This window comes from Scleropages formosus, chromosome 5, assembly GCF_900964775.1.
Source record: "Scleropages formosus chromosome 5, fSclFor1.1, whole genome shotgun sequence".
In the NCBI taxonomy this organism is placed as follows: domain Eukaryota; kingdom Metazoa; phylum Chordata; class Actinopteri; order Osteoglossiformes; family Osteoglossidae; genus Scleropages; species Scleropages formosus.
The window spans coordinates 20109415-20122583 of NC_041810.1; the positions used below are offsets into that span (position 1 = coordinate 20109415).

At 45.5% G+C, this 13169-nt stretch overlaps 1 protein-coding gene across 1 annotated transcript in view; it reads right to left on the reverse strand.

Moving 5' to 3' along the window:
* Positions 1-12739, reverse strand: part of LOC108935983 (tetraspanin-9) — a 98417-nt gene extending 85678 nt beyond the window's left edge. Inside the window, exon 1 of the mRNA XM_018754997.2 lies at positions 12539-12739. The gene's annotated coding sequence lies outside the window, so the exon portion shown is untranslated. The remainder of the gene's footprint in view (positions 1-12538) is intronic.
* Between the last annotated feature and the right edge of the window lie 430 nt (positions 12740-13169).

Consider the following 13169-nt stretch of genomic DNA (forward strand, 5'->3'; position numbering starts at 1 on the left):
GCATTGGACTATGCGACTGTATTGTGGGGGGGGGGGGGGGGAAACATTTCTGCATCTGTATCCCTTTTCCCTGCAAAGAAAAAAAGAAAATAAAACAAAACTGAGAAATTCTGATGTGGTCTGTGGAACGCTGAGGCTGTAAGTTAAACGCACAGAAGATGCAACTCCGCTGAATGTTGATTTATAGTTTCCACCTCAGTTTTGAAGGAAGGCCATAAATACGTCAGATGAAGCATAGAAAAAAAAATAAGTAAAGCGCACGCACGCACGCGCACACTTTTTTTTTGTTTTGAAGGGATCACTCCTGGAAAGTGACGGCACTGAGCACACGGAGCTCCGCAGCTGCACAGGTCTGATAACCTGAGCTGCTGAGAGGAATATAGATTTTTCCATGCTGCTCCCCTGCTATGAACACTCCATTACCCTCATCTCTCTCACACACACAAACACACGTTTTCCACCCTCACGTAGACCATTCTATATGACAGTTTTTGATCCCCCCTCCTCACTGGCCCCCCCAGGAGGAAACAATACCTGAAAAGGCAGAGCACGTGTTCATCTAACGCTCTGGCGGACGCCCCGCGTGGACGGCTTTCTTACACACTCTGCAGCGAGACATCGGGCAGCTGATTGGAGGAGCTGAAGGGAGTGACACCAGCCAATTATTTTATCATATAGCAGCTATTTCCTTTAACTCCCCCCCCCCCGAGGTTTTCACATTTGCAAACTCAATCATGTAAAGTTCAGTAAATTATTACATTATAAAATCAGTGATTTCCCTTGGCGCTGGTGGTGGGGGGAGGGGGTCCACGAGGTGGATGTTTCAGCAAATTTAATTACATTGCCGAGGTTCCCCCAGTTCAGTTTTGAGTTGTTTGCACAAATTTATTCTACATGAAGGGGAGGGTAATATTCTTTCTGGGTCCCAGAATTCCCCCCCCCCCGCCGTCAGTACGACATACTTTTCTCCATCTATTCTTCAGGAGAAAACAAGCTCGACTCACTTGACGGAGAGTTGTGGAAACTCCTCTTTAACAGAAGAATCTCTCTTTTTGTGTGTGTGTGTGTGTGTGTGTTTTTGCACTTCCCGGCCTCAAACAGATTTACCAGTGTCACACTATACTGAAACATCTCAAAAAAAGTGCCTTATAAAATATACATCACTCCAACTCTCAATTCATTCAGTCATTTTCCTTCCGGAAAACACTGCGCTGGTTCAGTTTGCTTTAAAAATTGCCGGCAAAGCAATAAATTCATTAAAAGTAAATAAATAAAACCCAAAACAGGAAGTGGAGTTAAAATGGTTCCGTTTTCAGTGGCCGCGTGAAAACGGAACCATTACAGTTCGGCGCAGACTAACGTACAGAAACTAAAGCCCCTTTGGCCAGTTTCTACGGCCAGCAGGACGCAGCCGCACGACGTGCTGCCCCCTAGTGTCCACAGCCACCATTCACGCGCATTCGTTTCACCGACACGTCCCTCCGGTGCACCTTACACTGTAACTTACTGTGATTTACCCTTCTATTCAGCTGGGTAATTTTACTGGAGCAACTCGGGGCAAGTAACTTGCTCCAAGGTATTACAGCGAGAGATGGGACTCGAACCCGTGACCTTCAAATCCAAAGATGGCAGCTATAACCACTACGCCATCCCCCGCTGGTCCGTTTGTCCGTAGTTTCGTAAGGAAACGAATTCTGTCCCTCAACAGTCAACCGACCCTCAGACCGTTTGCATACACAAGTGAAAAACGACCTGCTGCACAGACATGAAATCAGCCACCCGGGGAAGCGATCCGCAAGCACCCCCCACCCCACAGAAGGCCATCTAATCATTGCCCGGCAGCGTCTCATCAGGTTAAACCCTCCGACGCTCGTCTTCAGCTACATCGTTCTATTGAAGTTTCATGAATGTGTCTTAATCTTAAATAACCCAATTTGTCTCACGCAATAGCTTTTGAGGGAATCATATGCATCTCCCTGCTGTTTCCTGATACATTTAATTAACAGGAATAGTATCCTCGTTGGGTGGAGGCAATTAGCAAAAACAATAAAAACTAAACATTTTATCAATTGAAACCAATGACACACACGCACACACGCGCCTGAAACCACTGATCCCAAGCATGGTCGCGGCAAACCGGAGACTAACCCAGCAACACAGGGTACAGGGGAAGGGGACACACCCAGGATGGCACGCCAGTCTGTCGCAAGGGACCCCAAGCGGGACTCAAACCCCAGACCCATCAGACAATGGGACCTGGTTAAGCCCACAGTGCCCCAATGAGAACCAAGTGACTAAAAATATTTCATAAAATGGGCTTCATCGCAAATAAGATATTGTCAACATTTACTGAGAATTTTCTCGAGAAAAACTTTATCAGTTTAAGTAGGGACCCTCCTGGGATTGGAACAGATAACCTTCAGCTTGTGCCCTTAACTACCGTCCCCTTCTTTCAGTGCAGAACTGCAGTCACTCCCTTTGGCCACAAGGTGGCGACAATTTCACAGAAACGCCATTGCCAATGAACGTCTGACAAAATCTGATTTTAAAACATAATTTAAGGCCACTCAAAGGCCTGTTGGCTCTTAAACAATTGCAATGACTAAGGTCACAAGGTGTTTCTGTTTAACTGTCTAATTTAACTATAACCAATTGTCAATTTTTGTTATTAATTTTGCCTATTGGGTTTTTTTTTGGGAATAACTGCATACCTTGTTATATGTCTTAAGCTGTGTGTGTGTGTGTGTGTGTGTGTGTTTCCCCATGGGGTAAGGAATCATCCTGTTCTATTCAATTTCCGCCCCATCCTCCCCCCACAGTCCAACAGCACACTTGGAGTGACGCACATATCTTCTACCTAGAAACACGGCCCGCAGTTCCAACTCTGACCTTGCTGGCAGCCTCAAAAAGCAAACCGTCTTCAGCCGTGACCCCCCCCCCCCCAGGGGAAAGAACACACAACAGCACCCAGACCGACCGCTGCAGCGCGGTTATTATGGTATAACATCGTTGCCACTGGGGAACACGGCCCTGGAGCTTTGTCGATGGGCGACTCCGCCGTCATTTCCCGAACATGTCGTCTGCTCTCCAACAGGCCACTGACGCAACCAAACAGGAAGATGTCCCCTTCACGCTGGGCTTCATTTAGCCCCCGCAGCGCGTTTATTGGCCGGACCGCGGTAACTCACGGCCACAAAAGCCACAGAGACGTTTACTTGGAGCAGAGAAGAACCTCACACGCTGCCCACGGCCACACTGGGGTAGTTCCTAGTTTGAAAGCAGCATCCCAGCGAAAGAATAATCATCAAGTTCCTTAGGGAAAAACCACATTGCACAAGTGGTGATAAAAGCACTTTGGAATTCAGCTAATTCTTACTTAAATTCGTTTAACGAGAGTTCCGAAGAAGAGGTATTCCCGTAGGCACACTGGAGAGGTGGTGTGTGTGTGAGCGGGGAGAGTGACACGGGAGCAAGTCCTCAAGTCTCTGCTGTTACTGCCAGTCAAACATTAGTTCCACAATAATCTCAATTACCCATCGATCCAACGCACACAGAAACAGCCCCCTCACTTTCAGTCTTGTGTTTAAAGGTTACCAACCGACACCCCCCGCCACCATAATGCAACCCAGCTGGAGAAAATGCTTCCAGGTCATTATCACAAATCTTTTAATTGTTCCCATGCCCACACTGGGCTTCCCCTGAAGTGCAGGTCACCAAACTGATCCAGTTGGTGGGAAACAGCGAGTCGGGAGGAGGGGGGGCTTCAGCGACTCCTTTTCGAGCGCCCGCGTGCTCCGGGGATGAGTCAAGAGCAGATAACCGGGGACCGTGTGGCAATTACAACGGACTCATTTCATCGCCTTCCACGTCCACTTGAGCGGAACGTCAACGTGTAATTATTCCTCCCGCTTCGCCGTGGCCCCACCCAAGCCAAAATAACAGTGGAGCAGCACAGACCCAATTATAAGCTCTGGGGGTTCTTTGTGGTATGGCTTCCTAGGGGGCATTAGATGGACTCGACCGCAAGAAGCACAGCGGATCAAGACCTGGATTTGTGACCAATAGCATTCCAGTAATAGCGCCCCCCCCCCCAAAACAGCAGCCTTTGTCAGGGATACCGGTTCTTTTCAGTAGCGGGACGGATGCGTTTCAGCAGAGTGTCTTCATCAGCGTTTCCACGAAAAATAACTTCCAATGAACTTGCGTTTGCTCTCCCATAATTCCAGAACTTCTAGAAATTTCCTAACAAAGTGTCTTTCTTCAGCTTCAACACCAAACACATGGATTAACAGAATAAAGTGCATTGTGCCAACTGATAAAACGCTGTTGCCATTTACCCTACCTTTTTTTTTTTTTTTTTTTTAAAAACACATTTTGGAGTGAAAGTGCCTGGGCACTCAACGTCAAAATGCGCCCCTGGCTGCAGACGACCTCCAGCACAGACCAGTCACAGCGACGAGGACCTGAGGGGAGTACAGTCTACATGGATCATCTGGCCTGTGTACATTACCAACCTAAATGTGCAGGAAAAAAGGACATTCAGACCTGGAGGAGTAATGAAACTGCTGAGCTGCAAAGCCACAGGGGTGAGGATCAGCTGATATGTGTAGACAGACAGACAGACAGACACAGTAGCTGGAGGGACCATCACTGCGGAAACTCATCACCACACTGGAGCTCCAGCACGTCTTTAAATCTGCGCTACGACGGGGCAGAAACCCAAACCGCTTTGTGTGCTCTGCTTCCAAGTGTCCCGAGTGAATGAGAAACACGTGTCTGGAGCTCCATTAGACCTGTGGTTTCGCTTTCATAGACGAGACCAGTAACTTATGGCACGGACAGAAACGAACCCAAGAGAGATCTTACGAGGGCACCATGTCAACAGAACTTTGCTTTATTTCACGTTTTAACTTCAGGGGGAAAAAGGTGGTCAAAAGTATTTACAAGTGTATGATTTCATATCTCCTTCCCAGCATGGTGCCTCGGGAACCAACGGCCCCCAGAAAATGCTATAATTTTTTTTTTAAGTTCTTGTTCCAAATAAAATGTTTTCATCTGAAAGCATCTCCACAGTTCAAACACATTGTGAACAGAAAAGGGGGAAAAAAATTTTTTGGGATCTTCGACAAAGGCCCAAAACTCATCTTCTGCAAAGTAGACACTGGAGGGGAGTTTCTAAAATTATATTTTCATTAAGCCATAATTAACAGATACACCACATATCTTGGAAGTCACAAATGATGATATTCGGAGGGAGACAAACTAAATATTCATTTTCAGAAAGACTGTGGTGTGACTTGCAAGGCACTCTGAGAAGTTGCTTCTTGTTCTACTTGGAAACAAGACACTTGCGTATTTGTACATTTTTACCCAGGATCAAGTTACAGGTGTGTGAATATCTGTCTGTCATGTATAATGATGCGAGTTTCTTCCAATGCAAGTATGACAGTTGTGGTGTTTGTGTGTCGCTCTGTAGTGTTTGGTATGTTTCCAACAACTGTACTGAACGAACACACACACACACACACACACACACACAGAGCTTGTCCGGGGGGGGGTCACGGCAAGCCAGATCCTAACCTGGCAACACAGGACGCAAGGCTGGATGGGGAGGAGACACACCCAGGATAGGACGCCAGTCCATCGCAAGGCACCCCAAGTGGGACTCGAACCCCAGACCCACCAGAGAGCAGGACCTGGTCAAACCTGTTGCGCCACCGCACTTTGGAGAAAAGCCTCTGCTAAATGAATAAATGTAAAGACAAGGTGCCAACAACGTAATTAGTATGTCCCATAGAGTTCCATTGGTAAACTTTTTATAATTTGACTAAATTTTTCATCTTTACTGGTTATTGTTCATTTATTCTATTTAGTTCTAAGACCCGCAGTGAAACTACACTAACGAACAGAATGCTGGTCAACGATAAGCCAGCGCTGGATCTCACTGAGCAGAGAGGAAGGCGCCATTATGGAGAGAGGAGGTATTTGTTCAGCTTACAGTAGCACAAGTTTAAGCATGTTTGTTTGCCCCTTGGGGGGGGGATGTTTGGCCAGGGCTCCCGTGAGGCGAGTCTGGGGTTCGAGTGCTGCTTGGGATACCTTGTGATGGACTGGCATCCATCCAGGGTGTGTCCCCTCCCCCTCCAGCCTTAGGCCCTGTCTTCCTGGGTCCGGTTCACCACGACCCCTCTTGGGACAAGTGGTTGTAGACATTGTGTGTGTGTGCGCCCGCCCATGATTTATTTATATGGTTCATAAACACACAGATTGAAGGAAGCACTGAAATGTCAAATAATGTCATCCTACAGTTCTTGTTATTTTACATCTAACAATCCCAAACCGGACCTGGATCGCCACAAATGGACCGATGGAAACGAACCCGTATAAAGTCTGACGGGGGGTAGTAACACAGCACAGTTACCCCAGTAAAGGACACTGATTGATGGTAAAGGAGAACATGTCTGAGTAAATCAGGCTGATATCCCATAAAGCGCAAGGACTTTCTAAGAGCACGTCTCGGGAACATCTTAACAAGGCCTCCTCTTCATCCGCTTCACATATTCTGGTACACAACACTCGTGTCTCTCCTTAAAAACAAACACACACACACACACACACACACACACACACACACACACACACACACACAGCCTGCTTTCAATATCAGGTTACACAATATGGGGAAATCTTGGAAACAAACAAGCGAGATATCAAAGAACAAATCACCCCGGACTCTGCCATTGTCAGTAAATTAAGGCAAATTGCAGGCCAGATACGAGCCCTGGGAATAGACTAATGACTGAACTAAGGAGCCTTCGGATGCTATTTGGGTCAGTAGAATTGACAGCGCTCACTATGTCAAAAAAACCCCAGACCTAAATTGCTTTTGTGAAGCTTAGAATATTTAATTTACTCTGGGCCAGGCTTGTTTTACTGTGATTGGTTACCTTTGACATGCCGGTATATACGACTGCATAAGTGAACCTGGGACTTATAGTCATGCGGACGTTCGTAACTTTACCAGACGTCGTCTTAGCGTGAGCCAGCAACAGATGCAAAAAGTGAGCACAGAAATTTAAATTTTGAAGTTTCAGCTGCATTAAACTCCAAAAACAAATCTAGACACTGGAGAGAAGAAAAAAAAAAAAACCCGAAAGAAGGTGCACTCACGTTGGTATTAGAATCAAGTCAAGAACCTCCTGCTACATAAGAAACCAAAGCAAACATGGGAGAGCACATTCGAGCTTAATTACATTTTATTTTACGTAGTGGGAGGTCAAGGCTGGTGTGGTCATCCTGCCAAAACGCACCCGTCCAGCTACGAAAAATAAAATGTTTTCGTTAAGCTTGTGTGTGCTTCCCATCTTTGCTTTAAAAACAAATCCAGAATTTATAGACATATCCTAGAAATTTCTTTCTTTGGCTTCTCCAATCAGTCACGTGGTTTAGCACGTAAGAAGCTTAAAACGCATCCTGTCAGTTGATGTAATTCAATGTTTTTTGCCCATTCTCGTGAAAGCACCCAGGACCTCCGAACACCAAAAATCCAGCCCTGCGTGACTCCAGAAGCTCCCCAACTCATCTGAGCGAGCAACACAATCCCTTATTGGTAAGGGCTTCAGAGAAGACAACGTAATTACGCTGTCGTCATAACACCACCCAGTTGGAGAATTTCCTTTTACACTTTTCATGCGTCGACAGGATATTTCGAGAACATTAACCTCACACAACCACAAATGCCTCTGGACTTAAACCCATTTGCTTACACTTCACAAACCCTTTACAGGGATGTTGCCTCCAAATGGCCCCGCAAAACACTGCAGAAGAATGACGACGTGCTGCAAGGAAGGATAAGAGCCATCGAGTCGCAGTCATGGCGACTGCTGGGTGATGGGCTGCGGGGCTGGTTTATCTTTTTCTTCTAAGCACATTTCGATTGAGAGAAGAACCACCTTGTCAGCTTGGACTCTAAGATCCTGAGAGCTAGGAGGGAACAGAGGTTTTTGAGGTTCTGGGTGATGAACCTGTTGTTGATGTTGAACCATGATGTCCTACGATTACATGCAACGTGTGAATTTCTTCCCAAAGTTTATAGGCTTTTTGTTAATATTGCCTTTTCGTTTGCTGTGTTACAATGTAATGGGTACAAAGAATAAAAACGGCCATAAAACCACCCACCAGCGTGGCAAAGGCCACTCCCTGAATCCGGCACATCACGTCCCTTTCACCCAATGAATACCACACAATACAATGAATACTCCAGATTAATCCAATACAGTGTATCGATACCCCCCCATTGCACAAATTTGAATTATCTTCATAATATTGAAATGTTAAAATACCCAGCTTGGCCTTTTTGCACGATGAGCTGTGAGAGTTTTTTAAAAAAAAAAGCATGCTCTACTCCTCCACCCCCCAATTTCTCAAGCTTATTTCAGTGTTTGCAGCTTTTAATAGCCTGCTAGTCTGGGAAATGGCCTCAGAATTACACATAAAATGAAGAGTAAAGGAAACAAGCATAATGAATTCAGGTACAAGCACATCAATCTATTAGACTAATGCACTGTAGTATTTGTTAGATTAACAGAGGGAATAAATGTGGATGACTTGAACAAAGTAAAAAGCATGCTGGGAAACTGCAAAGACATCTCCATCAAACCATCTTTGCCTCATCTGAGAAGGTACAGCTGATGTGAAGCCTAAGCAGACAAGTACTGCAACACTGTTCAAGACGCCACTTAGAACATTTGCTTTACATGCTTTGAAACACTTTCCTGTGATTCCACAAAGCTGCACTTAAACCCCCCCCCCAACAACTTTTGGTCTTCAATAACATTTCGAGAGTGAATCACAGCACTGTAATAAAAACACCCATAACCAACACGCTTTTAGAAGAGCTACAATGAAGTGAGGCATTCTGGGTAAATCAGAGTCAACAGCACTACAGGACAAAAGCATAGCTGTAACTCAGCCACTCATACAGTGCTGGTGTTTTACCAGACTAACAGAACAACCTCGACCTGCCGTATCTCTCAATTCTACACATTATATTGGTAGGAGTTACAGTGGCCATCATGGGAAGTCTTAGTCCATTGGAGATAGTTTCGTGTCAAATACAGGTAGTCCTTTACAACCAATTTGACTAACGATAGCCGTCCCTTTATCCTCCTTCTATTATTTTCAAGTCCTCACATTTCACGCCAACCGCTCCATCAACACTGGATGGAAGTATTACCACAGAATTTCGTATTGGCTCAGTGTGTCTAAGAGCAACAGTTTTATTCTCAATACACAGAATGGAATCACAAGTGAAACATTCAAGCTGTTTTTACTTGTAACACACACACACACACACACACACACACACACACACACACACACACACACAGTCTGAACCGCTTGTGCCATTTGGGGTCGGGGGGAGCTGGAGCCTAACCCGGCAACACAGAGGCATAAGGCTGGAGGGGGAGGGGACACACCCAGGACAGGACGCCAGTCCGTCACAAGGGACCCCAAGGGGGACTCAAACCCCAGACCCACCGGAGAGCAGGAACCGGCCCAACCCACTGCGCCCCCCCACCCCCCCCTTACTTGTTAGATTTTTTTAGAAGAGAGAAAAAAAAAAAAAAAAAAGTTTTATAGTGGTGCAGCAAAAAAAGGTGAACGTGAGCATTTTCAAATATGAAAGTGAAAATAACAGTGCAGCAAGAAAATACAATTACTGCACTCTGTGGTATTCTATATTTGTATTTTAATGCGAAAAATGTGCTTAATTACTGGAAAAAAATACAAGAAAGCCCTGCTATACGTTTATATCCGGTTGTTTATATCGTAATGGTTCATCAACAAGGGGTCTGTGACTTACAGTCAAGCTGACCTACAATGATGTCATCAGAACGGAACCCCAAAGTTGTTGAAGGACCACCTGTTTAAAGGTAGCCTGACCAGGGGCACCTTGGTACTAAATCTCACAGGCAGACAGCAGTTAACAAAAACACATCATCCCAAAAATGGGACTTTGTTGAAGAGCAGCAAAAGAGTGTCGATGTCAACTGTCCAGTTTGTCTCCACGGCAACCATCAGCAAGCCTCAAAAAAAGGCGGTCAGAACTTGCATAAACTGTCCGAGACCCACAAAGTCCATAAACAGAACTAGGTCTGAAGGGGTGGAGGAGGGGCAAAGCTTTCCTGTTAATCTACCCAATGTGTCGCATACAAAAAATAATAACACACACATGGAGAATGAAGTGCAGTGGTTAAATCCTGAGGGTTAGGGGGAAGAACCATTGTGGAAAAGGCACTCTGATGCCTGCTGGTCGTCTTAATCAGTTCAACATGAGCGCAACTGTGTCGAAAACAACCAACAGCAGCGGATTTTCCCATTTGAAGATTGGCGGACTCCCGCGTTGGGAGTGGAACAACTCTACGTTGCACCTCAAGGTAGAGCAGGATGGGACATCTTCACCCAAGGTCATCCCGGAGACTCAGCGACTCCCACACTGCTCAGGGAATGGAAACAGGATGTGGAGTTATTCTGGACAAAGGCCTTGGGGGGCAGGGGTGGCTATGGTAACAGAAACAGTTATGCAAGCACACGCATGTATGTATGTGTGTGTGTGTGTGTGTGGCTCTGCTCCTCCCTTCATACACCTATTCTGTATGTCCATCCATCTAGAAAACAGCTTACTGGGGAGCACAAACCGGTGTCACTTCAGCAGTCCATTGGGTTCCTGTGCACACTCTGTTTGCTCTGTGAGCAGAAGGTCAACCTTATCTGGACAAGGAAACCTCAAGTGAGCTATGACAATATTCTCAAAACAATGGCGTTCTCCATACGGGTCGAGTGGCGCGAGCACATGACCGCAGGGCGAAACAGCAGCTGTGAAACTAAACTTAGGTAGAACTGCGGTCCGACGGGATCACAAGTGTGTTTCTATTTCCGCTCTATTTGGACAGTCTGCAGATACCAAAGATCTAAACATGATCACAGATAACTATAGATCATTATAATCTTCTATGGCATGACCGTACTTAATGGTTCAGACTCAACCAGCGCACTTTAGGTCGGTCTGCTCTAGTGGCTATGAGTTCAGCACGCTGAGCAATCAGCGATCTGAACGCGCCAGGAAGACACCATGTGGTAAAGTAATCAGAGCTGAAGCATGAGGAAGTCCCCAGCCATGGACCAACGTTCTGGAAACCCTCTGACAACGCTTGTGGTATGTCTGGAATGTATTCATGCAACACCATGTGTTGACGCTAAAGCAAGGCTCACCACACAAGTAACTTCATAAAACTTCATCTCCATCTAGATTCCCCATTTCTTCACGACCAGCGGTATAGAGGCAGAACCAAGCTCGGGGATTTCGGAAGCATCCGCTCTTTTCATTTTTTATTAGATGGTTCACTGATGTTCGGGTTGTGCTTCCATTTTTGGTGTCCCTGTCCAAAGCTGCTCAGCCCCTCATAATTGTTCATAAGGTATTAAAAGACAAAGATGATCTCCTGATGTTGTGATGATTAAGGAATGAAGTTGGTTTAAAGGTGAAACACAAGTCTTACACTTCTTTTTGGAATTTACACTCTGTAGAGCACATTTACCTGAAATTATACCACTTGTGAGAGCAGTCTTGAATTTGGCATTTAAAACTACGGTCTTTATTATAATCATTCCTTTCCGACAGCCAGACAGATATGACCAGACACAGCAGGAAGACACAAAAAAGTTCATATAAAACATGTAGAATCCAATGAAGGAGATGATCATCCACATTTGACCAGAACACAACCAGAGTTTAAGCTTTGCTTGCTGAGAGTAGTCAACACTACTAATTAAAAACCACAGGGAGTAAATTGGGATTAAGCTGCAGGAAATCAGAGCAGAATTAATAAATTCCAGTTGATTAAACTGGTAGTAGTGAGAGCTGCTGCCTTTAGGCCCAAAGGTTGCAGGTTCAAATCCCACCTCCAGATGTTGTAGCCTTGAGAAAGGTACTTACCCTAAAAATTACCCAGATGAATAAATGGGTAAATAATCGGAACGGAAGCAGTGTAACAAATAACATTGGAGAAAAGCATCCGATTAATCATTAAGTTGGAAATGATCACAGCGATTCCTGGTTATGCTACAACTGTTTACTGAACTGAAGAAAAAAAAAAAAACAATTAAGTATTAATGAGATAGTAAAGGTGGGGATCCCCACTACTACCGCACAAAACAAGGACATGTTGCCACAAACACGTTGTTTCCTTCAAGATTTCTCAGAGAAGCAAGACGCGTTTCACACACACAGGTCCAACACGAGTTTCCACCAAAGTTAAGTACAAGTTTCACCGCAGTAAAACAGGGTTTCTTTTCATTACACGCCCGCCGCGCCGTGTCGGTACCTAAAAGAGCCAGTTCCCACCCGCCAAAATCACTTCTCTAAAAAACGTGTAACTTGTATGTTGAGAGCGATAAATCGGAAGGCGAGATGATCTTGGAAGGAAAAAGAAGCGGAGAAAACGGTCCTTTCCGGACTCGCCCTGAGGTACCGTACCTTGGGTTCAAATCCCACCCTTTCTTCTCCGAAGACAAAAAGCAAGTGTGGAAACTTTTGATCTGAATCGGGAGCGACTTTGATCTTCAGAAGAACCCGGTTCCGCTGTCCGACGGGGGATTCCCACGTTGTTCGGTGCTGACCGTGAACACGACCGCAGGACCGGACCACGAACGACCCTTCCGACTCTCACCAGCCCGCCAGCCAAGATTTAAACTCTTTTATTTATTTTCTTTTTCCTTTCTTCGAGGGGCGGGGCCTGGAGGGGGGGGGGGTCATATTACAGCAATCCCCGCCTTACTCTGACCAAGGACCATGGTCTAACCGTGACCACAGTTTCTCAATGGGACGCCATCCGTTAGTGAGGCAACTTTTGTCACCGCTTATTTGGCGCTATGGACTGTAGTCTTGTGCGGAAAAATGTATTAAACAACTTGTTTCATAATACAAGCTTTAAAATATTATATGGATGATTTGCCGGAGAAGAATGTGTCATATGAACATGGTAGGGCAAATCGGCGGCCCCTAGCTGATATTTGAAATATCAAATAACTGAAATGACTACAAATATTATTTCCATGAAACAAACTGTCGCTCTACACGCGGTAGACGGTTCATGTCTATTTGTTCC